Raw genomic sequence first — 14,509 nt, 5'->3', positions numbered from 1 at the left:
TGAAAACTTACTCTTATTGGAAAGGATTACAGCCACATCGATGTGGTAGTCATCTATCGAGATGAAGACAAAAGCAACTGTCTTATCAGCTTGACAGATGGTAAACCTCTCTTGAACCTTAAGCTTCTTGTTTGTTTTGTTTATTCATCTCTCGGGTGACAATACTGCTCGTGTATTGCCGGCATTTGGGGAGGGCCTCACCATGAAATTTTGGGTCGAAGGTATCAGTTGTCTTGAATGTGCCTTTACTTTTTGGGATGCTGGATCAGGTCAAGCAGCAGCTCAGTCTTCGTCCTTTTGTCGGTTGCTTTTGGTTTTGTGACACAGCGACAAATAAGGCCGAGTTTTAGAATTTCTTCCTTAGCGGGTGGTAGGGTTTTTATTCAGTTGATATGATCGCATTTTTTGCCGTTGGATTCTCAGTTTGCGACCGATGATATAAACTGATTTCTTTAGTACCATTTTAATTCGGGTGGGCTGAGGTCTTTTTCTTGTCATATTGTGAAAGGACACAAGTTTATTTTCTCTATAAGAAAAATTAGTTGTTTTTTCTAGGTTACATTGCCCTGTAATACACGACAATAAAACCTTTTTCTCTGAGTGTTGACTGTTCCAAATGGGGTGTGTGATGTCATTATTTTCAGGCGGTTCGAGTACCCATTTGTATTTTTTGGTATCGTATCTAATTTCTTGGACGTCATCTCTCTCTCTCTCTCTCTCTCTCTCTCCTCTCTCTCTCTCTCTCTCTCTCTCTCTCTCTCTCTCTCTGACTATGAATATCTAAGAGTACCTTACTAAAACTTTTTAGTTTTCTTTGTGTGAGAACTTGATAGAAAACGTTACCAAATAAAATGGAGGAAACTAATGTAATTTTTCATCTATTCTTCAACTGATCTTAAATACTTCACTCACTCGACTTTACAGGCTGCTTTTCTGGTCCTATACAGCAGGGAAACCCTACTATCCACGGTCATTTTATCATGTTCGTTCAAAAGCATTCAATATTTCACACTGCACATTGCTCGTTTATTGTCAAATCCACAATATCGAAGCACTTTGAGAACAAGAAAGTCTTTAATTTCCTTTTGAAAGCGTTAATATCTTCAGTCTTTCAAATATATCGTGGAAGCTTATTGTACTGTTTCGGGGCCTCATATTTAAATGTTCTAGAGCCTATAATAAACGTATATCTAGGCTCAACAAAATTTGAAACCTTCTGTAACTATTTTCGTCGTCAACACTGTTTGTTGGCTGCACAATATGCAGCAATTCTCCTAGATATTTTGGATGTCTGGTTCTGATAACTTGACAGGTTATTGTACATAGTTTAAACTCAATTCTTGCTTTAAGAGGCACCCAGTTAAAATCAATTAGTATAAGAGTGATCCTTTTCTCGAGGTGGAGCACCTTTTATCAGTCTTGTTCCTCTGTTCATTATTTTCTGTAATTTCTTAAGTTGTACTTTTGGTAAATTGTAGTAGATGGAATTACAGTAGTCAATCCTGGTAATAATACAGTTTATCACAAGTTTCTCTACAAAATATCCATCCATGTACTTCTTTATAAAAACAATATTTCTAAGATTATAACCAGAAGTTTTTAATTCATTAATTATTTGGGCATTGAAAGACAAGTTACAGTCAAGAGATACGCATAGATCACGAACTAACTAGATATCTGGACAGTGTCATTATTTCCAAGGCCTCTCCTTGGTTCTCATTTAGTGTGCTCATGCTGCCTTTGCTAATTTGGTTACAAGAAGCTGATATGTCTCGCTTGTTTTTAAAAAGTTGCCATTCAAGCGAGTTGTTGTTTACAATTGTCGAATATTTCTTTACCTTGTTGCTTTTATGGCTGTTTCTATCATTTCTACTTTGTAAATGATTGTAAGTTGGAAAATCATGATTAAATACTGCAAAGGTTGAGATTGTAGAAGAGGCAGTAGGGGTTGAAGTGAGTAGAAGAGGTCAAGGAATGAGAGGGAAGGGTGTAGGATATGGGAATATCACTTGGAAGGACATTTTTTTTAGTTAAAAGCTTGGTTTGACTGTGAAGGGAAAGTATTAAGTTTTGAGGTCTGACTGTTTGTGTATATTATTCGTTTCATGATTCAGAAGGGGAACCCTACACTCTACAGGACCTACACAGTCATTTTATCTTTTGCATTCCAAGGCATTCAGCATTTTACACTGCATATTGCTCGTTCTTTGTCAAACCACATTATCGAAGCACTTAGAAAACAGTCTCCAGTTTCCTCTTGAAAGTCTTAATATCTTCAATAGTCTTTCTGATGTCTAGTGCGAGCTTATTGTATAATCTTGTAGATCCATTTTGAAGTACTGAAAGTTTTCCTTAGCATTTCATTTACCCTCCTGGTCCCAGAGAATGGCCATATGACCTAAATGTCCATAAATTCAAATGCACTATCAAACCAAACCCTATGATTGCCATTCCTTTTTGCCCTCGCCGATATCGAGGATTTTGCGAAGGGTATGTATTCAACCCAGTCTGTTTGTTAATTTGTTTGTGAACAGTTTACGCAAAATCTAGGGCACCGATGCTGACCAGACATGGTAGTTATATTGGGCATGAGCCAAGGATGAATCTGTAACATTTTGAAATAAGTACATCAAAATACAAGTACGCAGCAGTAATTTGAAAATGGTCGCAATGTTAAGTAAATGGCAAATCTTTTTTTAAATTAAGTTTATCTTTTATTCATGAACAAAATTATGCAAAAACTGCTGTACCAATTTCAACTAGACTTGGTGGACACGTGGAGTATGACCAAAGGACGTATCTATTAGATATTGAAGACAATACATCGAAGTACAAGCACACAGTGGTGTTGAGAGCAAAACAAGACTCATTGGAGAGAGCATGCTCTCTACTGAGTGCCCCTCTAGTTTTTTTATTGCTTCCTTGTGAACAGGTGCTCATAACTTTGCTATACTATTTAACATTTAAAGACTCAAGCTGAAATGTTTTCGAGTCCTTTTTATAAGTACCAGGAGCATTTGAACGTAGAGAGAGAGAGAGAGAGAGAGAGAGAGAGAGAGAGAGAGAGAGAGAGAGAGAGAGAGAGAGAGAGAGAGAGAGAGAGAGAGATGAAATAATAATTTTTACTATTTATAGTCACCAGAAGTCATTCAACTTTATTTTTTCTTTGAATGAAAGCAACTTTGCTGTTCTTAAATCATGCTTCCAACATTTGTCAGGTTATATAGATTTTTTTTTATTACGGTATTTAGTTTTGCAATTGGAAAACCAACTCTCTCTCTCTCTCTCTCTCTCTCTCTCTCTCTCTCTCGTCTCTCTCTCTCTCTCTCTCTCTCTCTCTCTCTCTCTCTCTCTCTCTCAATTGTCTTCCCTGTAATATTAAATATTATGGTAATATGGTAGTGTACCAAGAAGTACAAAAAGTCTTCTACATATAAATCCATTTATAGAAATAAGCAATCTTTCAAATAATTACATCCTATATCCCCCTGTATTATTGTTTCATTGTTTATATACAAAGAATACATTTTAATGTTGGCATTCTTAACCATCTCGTGTAGTTTACTTCCTTATTTCCTTTCCTCACTGGGCTATTTTCCTTGTTTGATTCCTTGGGCTTATAGTACCCTGCTTCTCCAACTAAGGTTGTAGCTCAGCATGTAATAATAATAATAATAATAATAATAATAATAATAATAATAATAATGATAATAATAATAATAATATCATCCTTATATATTTGGATATATATGGATTTAGCTTAGCTAAATGTATAAGAATGCTCATTTATTTTTTTTTCTAGATTTGTCGTCACACGAAGTTTAGAAGTCAAGGTAGAGTTTAATAGAAGATGAAGATCCTGCAAGCTTCAATAGTTGCAGGTACGTCAATAACGTCCCATTGGTCATTTTCCTGAGAGTAATTTATAATTTACTCCATCAGGTTTTCTTAAACGATAAAACCAGCTCTTCTTTTCATTCTACTATTAACACTAGGTCAAATGGACCTCTATTTCTGTATGTCCATGCATCCTTGTTAGACACCAAAATTCATCTCGGACGCTTTTAAAGCCTCCGCCACTGTCTTAATTAGGCAATACACACACACACACACTCTCTCTCTCTCTCTCTCTCTCTCTCTCTCTCTCTCTCTCTCTCTCTCTCTCTCTCTCTCTCTCTCTCTCTCTCTCTCTCTCTCTTTATATATGTATATACTGTATATGTATATTATATATATTTATATATATACATATATGTATATATATATATATGTATATATATATATATATATATATATATATATTATTTACATATATATATATATATATATATATATATATATATATATATGTATATATATATGTATATATATATATATATATATATATATATATATATATATATATACATACGTACATACATATACATGGTACGTTTCCTTCATTAGCTTATGCTAAAGTTTGCTTCTATTGTGGAAACTTCTTGTGAGAGCTTTTATTGCAGGACGTTTTCGGTATTTTCACATTCAACTCTTGCAATCGCATTCCCGAATACTATACTCTCTACTATATCTTAATTTTTTTCTTTATTAATTAATTGATATGTCTATATCATATTGCTTATAACTATCGTTTCGTCAGTTGAATAACCTCTGAGGGACATTTTAAGCTTTTCAGATGTAATGTCCTTGTCATAAAAATTTAATCATTTTTTTTCTTTGCCTTTAATTTATCAATACCTCTCCTTTTCCCCTCAACCATTTTGCTAGACTGAGAATATCTTCTCCTTTCCCTTTGCTTTGTTGATGTCGTACCCCCTCCCATAGTGGCTATTACTGTTAGCTGTACCGTAGGGTCCTTGCAGTGCCTTATTGGGACATCCCTTGGCCTAATGTTTACTTCGCTTTTGATCCCATTTACTTTCTTAACCCCTTGCTTTCTAGGCTCTTAAATTTTTCTTCATATTGCAACTCAAAACCCTCCGACTATATTATAACATTTTAAACAATTGTTGCCTTTGGAAGTCACTTACATTCTCATCTTGAATTCTCTGTAATGACCTTTCTCACCATAACATACCTCTCATCAGCTACGTTTACCAATGTATAAATACAACCCATACACGCACCATAATGCATACTGTTGTATGTATTGTTTTTCCTAACACTCCTCAAATTTGCATACACATGAGGCTCCTGCATGTTCATAAAATCATATACGTGCACTATCAATTACAGCAAATTACTTGGTTACACACTTTCCACTACATATTCATAATTGTTACTCTTGGTAATTCCCAGACTACTTGGCTAATTAACCTTTACACCAATAACCTCGCCTCTCTCTTGCAATGTAATGATTTACACTTTCTCAATCTTCCAACGGCACTCCTTTCCACACCTTGGTACTCACTCGACCATCTTCATTCAAATGAAATTCCCCACAAATATTACCATTCATTGTCGATTTCGTCATATTCAGCTCTTGGATGTACAAAATGTTTCCAATTCTTTTCCTTGACCATATAAAAAATTATCCTCCTGCATCATCAGCCTCGCAGATCATGATATTTTCACCTTGCTTCGTTTGTAGAGGCATATTAAAAATACTTACCATATTCTCTTCACCTTTACATCCTTTAAATTGAAACACTTTACTTATGCGCTTACCTAAACGTTAAATTGGCCTGATTGGTAACGTCTCTGCTTGGTGTTTGCCAGTCGGGGGTTAGAGTCCCGTTCAGTCTCGTTAGTGCCATTAGTGTCTGCAACCTTACCATCCTTGTGAGTTAAGGTTGGTGTGTTTGGGGGAGCCTATAGGTCTATCTGCTGAGTCATCGGCAGCCACTGCCTGGCCCTCCCTAGTCCTAGCTTGGGTGGAGAGGGGGCTTGGGCGCTGATCATATAATATATGGTCAGTCTCTAGGGCATTGTCCTGATTGCTGGGGCAATGTCACTGTCCCTTGCCTCTGCCATTCATGAGCGACCTTTAAACCTTTAACCAGTATCTTTCATATCAACTCATTCGATACCAATTCACACCAATTTCACACATGCATCACATTCACTCCAGACTCACACGCAGGATGATTCACCCAGATGAACTCTACTAATCTTGCTAATATTAACTAACCACTTCCTCCTACATACACTTGCAACATGCCCATCTACACTAAATTCAGTAAACTTGGCACATTGCTCTTTTCATGATGCCCATCCAAACCACAATTAATACGATTCACACGTAAGATTGCATCAACATCAATTCCATCCCCTGAATGTAGATCTGGGGTTGGTGAATCCCTTAATAGAGATTTAGCTAAAATTAGTTCATGGTGCAAATTATGGGGTATGAAGTTGAATCCTAACAAAACTCAAAGTATGATTGTAAGTAGGTCAAGGACGGTGGCTCCTCAACATCCGGATCTCAGTATTGATAATGTTTCTTTAAATTTGTATGACTCTTTCAAAATTTTAGGCGTGATTCTTGACAGCAAATTTATTTTTGAGAAACATAGAAGGTCTGTGTCTTCTTCAATTGCACAAAAAATTGGCTTATTGAGAAAGTCTTAAGATATTCGGTGATCAATCTATTCTGAAGAAGTGTTTTAATTCTTTTATTCTACCTTGTTTTGAGTATTGTTCTCCTGTCTGGTCTTCAGCTGCTGATTCTCATCTTAATTTGTTGGACAGAAACTTACGGTCTATTAAATTTCTTATTCCTGATCTAGATATTAATCTCTGGCACCGTCGATCAATTAGTTCATTATGCATGTTGCATAAGATTTTTCATAACTCTGACCATCCTTTACATTCAGATCTCCCTGGACAATTCTATCCTGTTCGTAATACTAGGCAGGCAGTTAATTCTAATAGCCAGGCCTTCTCCATCATAAGACTCAATACTACGCAGTACTCTAGAAGTTTTATTCCAGCTGTTACCAAGTTGTGGAATGATCTTCCTAATCGGGTTGTTGAATCAGTAGAACTTCAAAAGTTCAAAGTTGGAGCAAATGCTTTTTTGTTGACCAGACGGACATGAGTCTTTTTATAGTTTATATATGACATTTTTGTTGTTGACGTTGTTAATAGTTTATATATGATATATCTCTTTTGACATTACTTTTTTTAGAATGATTTATTGTTAATTTGTTCTCTTCAGTTATTTATTTCCTTATTTCCTTTCCTCACTGGGCTATTTTTCCCTATTGGAGCCCCTGGACTTATAGCATCTTGCTTTTCCTATTAGGGTTGTAGCTTGGATAGTAATAATAATAATAATAATAATAATCCATTGCTATATACCCAGTCATACTACACCGATAACATTTGACCATTTTATCTTCCTTACATTAGCTAATAAGGTTTCTTTTTCACCACTCCTGAAACATGTATATTGTGCCAATCTACAATCATTCTTCTTAGTTCTATTTTCTAGGATTTATAACACTCCTCAAGGTTACATCTACCCGACCTACCTTCCTTAACACTAGCACTTTCCTCCCCTTGTATCAATCCCTCCCTTCTGTTAATGCTATATCCTGGTTTTGAACACAATCATAGTTGCATAATTCATTCTGCCCTGGTGGTGTTTTTCTAGGTTCTTTATTCACTATTTAGGATGTACTCAATGTTAGACTCACCTCTAATTACAACAGAAATAAACCAGTGTTATTTATTGAATAAAGATTTCTTTTAACATACCAAGTCCCAAAGAATCGTTAGAGTGGAACATAGTGAAGTAACTAAATACAAAAAAGCATCCCCATTTTGCCATTTTTTTTAACTTTGTGCACCTTCAAATCATCATAACTTTTAAACTAATCAAGATAATCCAAAACTAAGAACACTCTTTCCTATGTTTTCATGGTTAATCTTTTAAGTAATTGTTGAAATGAGTAAACTCTTAACCGTCCCCCCCCCCCCAACCCACAATTTCTGTACATACATTCATGCACAATGAAGTTGTTTACTACAGGATAAAAAAACACTCCTACTCCCAAGTGCTTTCTTATATATTAACGTCATAAGGGGATAAGAAAGAAAGAAAATAAAATACAGACACAAATATATGCTATACTGTAATCGCTGGTAGCCTACAATTTACATCAGTTCAGTTACCTTTCCAGTCGGAATCGGCTTTCCTCTCCATCCTCAGCACCGTCATAGTCATTGTTCTGACAATCACCTCTGCATCTTTGACAAGCAGATTTATTAGATTTGAGAACAAAGGGGTTATAGGGAAATATCTGTTAATTTGACTGGACTATGCCTGCTGTATTTCATGCTTTATGTTGCAATTAGCGATGGGTTATAGGGAAATATCTGTTAATTTGACTGGACTATGTCTGCTGTATTTCATGTATTCTGTTGCAATTAGTGGTGGGTTGAGGGGAAATAATTAGTTAATTTGACAGGACTATGTCTGCTGTATTTCAGGCTTTCTGGTGCAATTAGTGGTGGGTTATAGGGGAATATCAGTTAATTTGACTGGACTATGTCTGCTGTATTTCATGTATTCTGTTGCAATTAGTGGTGGATTCAGGGAATATCATTTAATTTCAATGGAATATGTCTGCTTTATTTCATGTATTCTGTTGCAATTAGTGGTGGTTTAAAGGGAAATATCAATTAATATGATTGGACTATGTCTGCTTTATTTCATGTATTATGTTGCAATTAGTGGTGAGTTAAAGGGAAATATTAGTTAATTTGACTGGACTATGTCTGCTTTATTTCATGTATTATGTTGCAATTAGTGGTGGGTTGAAGGGAAATATCAGATAATTTGACTGGACTATGTTGCTTTATTTCATGTATTATGTTGCAATTAGTGGTGGGTTAAAGGGAAATATCAGATAATTTGACTGGACTATGTTGCTTTATTTCATGTATTCTGTTGCAATTAGTGGTGGGTTAAAGGGAAATATCAGATAATTTGACTGGACTATGTCTGCTTTATTTCATGTATTATGTTGCAATTAGTGGTGGGTTGAAGGGAAATATCAGATAATTTGACTGGACTATGTCTGCTTTATTTCATGTATTATGTTGCAATTAGTGGTGGGTTAAAGGGAAATATCAGTTAATTTGAGTGGACTATGTGTGCATTATTTCATGTATTCTGTTGCAATTAGTGGTGGATTGAGGGAATATCATTTAATTTCAATGGAATATGTCTGCTTTATTTCATGTATTCTGTTGCAATTAGTGGTGGGTTAAAGGGAAATATTAATTAATATGATTGGACTATGTCTGCTTTATTTCATGTATTATGTTGCAATTAGTGGTGGGTTAAAGGGAAATATCAATTAATTTGACTGGACTATGTCTGCTTTATTTCATGTATTATGTTGCAATTAGTGGTGGGTTGAAGGGAAATATCAGATAATTTGACTGGACTATGTTGCTTTATTTCATGTATTATGTTGCAATTAGTGGTGGGTTAAAGGGAAATATCAGTTAATTTGAGTGGACTATGTGTGCATTATTTCATGTATTCTGTTGCAATTAGTGGTGGGTTAAGGGGGAATATCAGTTAATTTAAATGGACTATGTCTGCTTTATTTCATGTATTATGTTGCAATTAGTGGTGGGTTAAGGGGGAATATCAGTTAATTTAAATGGACTATGTCTGCTTTATTTCATGTATTATGTTGCAATTAGTGGTGGGTTAAAGGGAAATATCAGTTAATTTGAGTGGACTATGTGTGCATTATTTCATGTATTCTGTTGCAATTAGTGGTGGGTTAAGGGGGAATATCAGTTAATTTAAATGGACTATGTCTGCTTTATTTCATGTATTATGTTGCAATTAGTGGTGGGTTAAGGGGGAATATCAGTTAATTTAAATGGACTATGTCTGCTTTATTTCATGTATTATGTTGCAATTAGTGGTGGGTTAAAGGGAAATATCAGTTAATTTGAGTGGACTATGTGTGCATTATTTCATGTATTCTGTTGCAATTAGTGGTGGGTTGAAGGGAAACATCAGTTAATTTGGACTATGTCTGCTTTATTTCATGTATTCTGTTGCAATTAGTGATGGGTTAAGGGGGAATATCAGTTAATTTAAATGGACTATGTCTGCTTTATTTCATGTATTATGTTGCAATTAGTGGTGGGTTAAAGGGAAATATCAATTAATTTGACTGGACTCTGTCAGGTGTATTTCATGTTTTCTGTTGCTATTAGTGGTGGGTTAAGGGGAAATATCAGTTAATTTGATTGGACTATGTCAGGTGTATTTCATGTATTCTATTGCAATTAGTGGTGGGTTAAAGGGAAATATCAGTCAATTTGACTGGAAAATGTGTGCTGTATTTCATGTTTACTGTTGCTATTTGTTGCGGTTTAAGGGCAAATATCAGTTAATTTGACTGGACTATGTCTGCTTTATTTCATGTATTCTGTTGCAATTAGTGGTGGGTTAAAGGGAAATATCAGTTGATTTGAGTGGACTATGTCTGCTTTATTTCATGTTTACTGTTGCAATTAGTGGTGGGTTAAAGGGAAATATCAGTTAATTTGACTGGACTATGTCTGCTTTATTTCATGTATTATGTTGCAATTAGTGGTGGGTTAAAGGGAAATATCAGATAATTTGACTGGACTATGTCTGCTGTATTTCATGTATTCTGTTGCAATTAGTGGTGGATTGAGGAAATATCATTTAATTTCAATGGAATATATCTGCTTTATTTCATGTATTCTGTTGTAATTAGTGGTGGGTTAAAGGGAAATATCAATTAATATGATTGGACTATGTCTGCTTTATTTCATGTGTTATGTTGCAATTAGTGGTGGGTTGAAGGGAAATATCAGATAATTTGACTGGACTATGTTGCTTTATTTCATGTATTATGTTGCAATTAGTGGTGGGTTGAAGGGAAGTATCAGTTAATTTGACTGGACTATGTCTGCTTTATTTCATGTTTTCTGTTGCAATTAGTGGTGGGTTAAAGGGAAATATCAGTTGATTTGAGTGGACTATGTCTGCTTTATTTCATGTTTACTGTTGCAATTAGTGGTGGGTTAAAGGGAAATATCAGTTAATTTGACTGGACTATGTCTGCTTTATTTCATGTATTATGTTGCAATTAGTGGTTAAAGGGAAATATCAGATAATTTGACTGGACTATGTTTGCTGTATTTCATATATTCTGTTGCAATTAGTGGTGGATTGAGGAAATATCATTTAATTTCAATGGAATATATCTGCTTTATTTCATGTATTCTGTTGTAATTAGTGGTGGGTTAAAGGGAAATATCAATTAATATGATTGGACTATGTCTGCTTTATTTCATGTATTATGTTGCAATTAGTGTGGGTTAAAGGGAAATATTAGTTAATTTGACTGGACTATGTCTGCTTTATTTCATGTATTATGTTGCAATTAGTGGTGGGTTGAAGGGAAATATCAGATAATTTGACTGGACTATGTTGCTTTATTTCATGTATTATGTTGCAATTAGTGGTGGGTTAAAGGGAAATATCAGTTAATTTGAGTGGACTATGTGTGCATTATTTCATGTATTCTGTTGCAATTAGTGGTGGGTTAAAGGGAAACATCAGTTAATTTGGACTATGTCTGCTTTATTTCATGTATTCTGTTGCAATTAGTGATGGGTTAAGGGGGAATATCAGTTAATTTAAATGGACTATGTCTGCTTTATTTCATGTATTATGTTGCAATTAGTGGTGGGTTAAAGGGAAATATCAATTAATTTGACTGGACTCTGTCAGGTGTATTTCATGTTTTCTGTTGCAATTAGTGGTGGGTTAAGGGGAAATATCAGTTAATTTGATTGGACTATGTCAGGTGTATTTCATGTATTCTGTTGCAATTAGTGGTGGGTTAAAGGGAAATATCAGTTAATTTGACTGGAAAATGTGTGCTGTATTTCATGTTTTCTGTTGCTATTTGTTGCGGTTTAAGGGCAAATATCAGTTAATTTGACTGGACTATGTCTGCTTTATTTCATGTATTATGTTGCAATTAGTGGTGGGTTAAAGGGAAATATCAGTTGATTTGAGTGGACTATGTCTGCTTTATTTCATGTTTACTGTTGCAATTAGTGGTGAGTTGAAGGGAAATATCAGTTGATTTGACTGGACTAGGTCTGCTTTATTTCATGTTTACTGTTGCAATTAGTGGTGGGTTAAAGGGAAATATCAGTTGATTTGACTGGACTATGTCTGCTTTATTTCATGTATTCTGTTGCAATTAGTGGTGGGTTAAAGGGAAATATCAGTTGATTTGACTGGACTATGTCTGCTTTATTTCATGTTTACTGTTGCAATTAGTGGTGGGTTAAAGGGAAATATCAGTTGATTTGACTAGACTATGTCTGCTTTATTTCATGTTTACTGTTGCAATTAGTGGTGGGTTAAAGGGAAATATCAGTTGATTTGACTGGACTATGTCTGCTTTATTTCATGTATTCTGTTGCAATTAGTGGTGGGTTAAAGGGAAATATCAGTTGATTTGAGTGGACTATGTCTGCTTTATTTCATGTTTACTGTTGCAATTAGTGGTGGGTTGAAGGGAAATATCAGTTAATTTGACTGAACTATGTGTGCTTTATTTCATGTATTATGTTGCAATTAGTGGTGGGTTAAAGGGAAATATCAGTTAATTTGACTGGACTATGTCTGCTTTATTTCATGGTTTCTGTTGCAATTAGTGGTGGGTTGAAGGGAAATATCAGTTAATTTGAGTGGACTAGGTCTGCTTTATTTCATGTTTTCTGATGCAATTAGTGGTGGGTTGAAGGGAAATATCAGTTAATTTGATTGGACTATGTCTGCTTTATTTCATGTTTTCTGATGCAATTAGTGGTGGGTTGAAGGGAAATATCAGTTAATTTGACTGGACTATGCCTGCTTTATTTCATGTTCTCTGTTGCAATTAGTGGTGGGTTAAGGGGAAATATCAGTTAATTTGATTGGACTATGTCAGGTGTATTTCATGTATTCTGTTGCAATTAGTGGTGGGTTAAAGGGAAATATCAGTTAATTTCACTGGAAAATGTGTGCTGTATTTCATGTTTTCTGTTGCTATTTGTTGCGGTTTAAGGGCAAATATCAGTTAATTTGACTGGACTATGTCTGCTTTATTTCATGTATTATGTTGCAATTAGTGGTGGGTTAAAGGGAAATATCAGTTGATTTGAGTGGACTATGTCTGCTTTATTTCATGTTTACTGTTGCAATTAGTGGTGAGTTGAAGGGAAATATCAGTTGATTTGACTGGACTAGGTCTGCTTTATTTCATGTTTACTGTTGCAATTAGTGGTGGGTTAAAGGGAAATATCAGTTGATTTGACTGGACTATGTCTGCTTTATTTCATGTATTCTGTTGCAATTAGTGGTGGGTTAAAGGGAAATATCAGTTGATTTGACTGGACTATGTCTGCTTTATTTCATGTTTACTGTTGCAATTAGTGGTGGGTTAAAGGGAAATATCAGTTGATTTGACTAGACTATGTCTGCTTTATTTCATGTTTACTGTTGCAATTAGTGGTGGGTTAAAGGGAAATATCAGTTGATTTGACTGGACTATGTCTGCTTTATTTCATGTATTCTGTTGCAATTAGTGGTGGGTTAAAGGGAAATATCAGTTGATTTGAGTGGACTATGTCTGCTTTATTTCATGTTTACTGTTGCAATTAGTGGTGGGTTGAAGGGAAATATCAGTTAATTTGACTGAACTATGTGTGCTTTATTTCATGTATTATGTTGCAATTAGTGGTGGGTTAAAGGGAAATATCAGTTAATTTGACTGGACTATGTCTGCTTTATTTCATGGTTTCTGTTGCAATTAGTGGTGGGTTGAAGGGAAATATCAGTTAATTTGAGTGGACTAGGTCTGCTTTATTTCATGTTTTCTGATGCAATTAGTGGTGGGTTGAAGGGAAATATCAGTTAATTTGATTGGACTATGTCTGCTTTATTTCATGTTTTCTGATGCAATTAGTGGTGGGTTGAAGGGAAATATCAGTTAATTTGACTGGACTATGCCTGCTTTATTTCATGTTCTCTGTTGCAATTAGTGGTGGGTTAAGGGGAAATATCAGTTAATTTGATTGGACTATGTCAGGTGTATTTCATGTATTCTGTTGCAATTAGTGGTGGGTTAAAGGGAAATATCAGTTAATTTCACTGGAAAATGTGTGCTGTATTTCATGTTTTCTGTTGCTATTTGTTGCGGTTTAAGGGCAAATATCAGTTAATTTGACTGGACTATGTCTGCTTTATTTCATGTATTATGTTGCAATTAGTGGTGGGTTAAAGGGAAATATCAGTTGATTTGAGTGGACTATGTCTGCTTTATTTCATGTTTACTGTTGCAATTAGTGGTGGGTTGAAGGGAAATATCAGTTAATTTGACTGAACTATGTGTGCTTTATTTCATGTATTCTGTTGCAATTAGTGGTGGGTTAAAGGGAAATATCAGTTGATTTGACTGGACTATGTCTGCTTTATTTCATGTATTCTGTTGCAATTAGT

At 34.9% G+C, this 14,509-nt stretch overlaps 1 long non-coding RNA gene across 1 annotated transcript in view; it reads left to right on the top strand.

Annotated features, from left to right (window-relative positions):
* LOC137632835 (uncharacterized) overlaps positions 1-14,509 on the top strand; it is a 32,301-nt gene that overhangs the window by 13,122 nt on the left and 4,670 nt on the right. Inside the window, exon 2 of the long non-coding RNA XR_011042129.1 lies at positions 3,803-3,881. This is a non-coding gene — a long non-coding RNA (uncharacterized lncRNA). The remainder of the gene's footprint in view (positions 1-3,802; positions 3,882-14,509) is intronic.

This window comes from Palaemon carinicauda, chromosome 42 (genome assembly GCF_036898095.1).
Source record: "Palaemon carinicauda isolate YSFRI2023 chromosome 42, ASM3689809v2, whole genome shotgun sequence".
Classification (NCBI taxonomy): Eukaryota; Metazoa; Arthropoda; class Malacostraca; order Decapoda; family Palaemonidae; genus Palaemon; species Palaemon carinicauda.
This window is presented reverse-complemented; position numbering and strand designations above follow the sequence as displayed.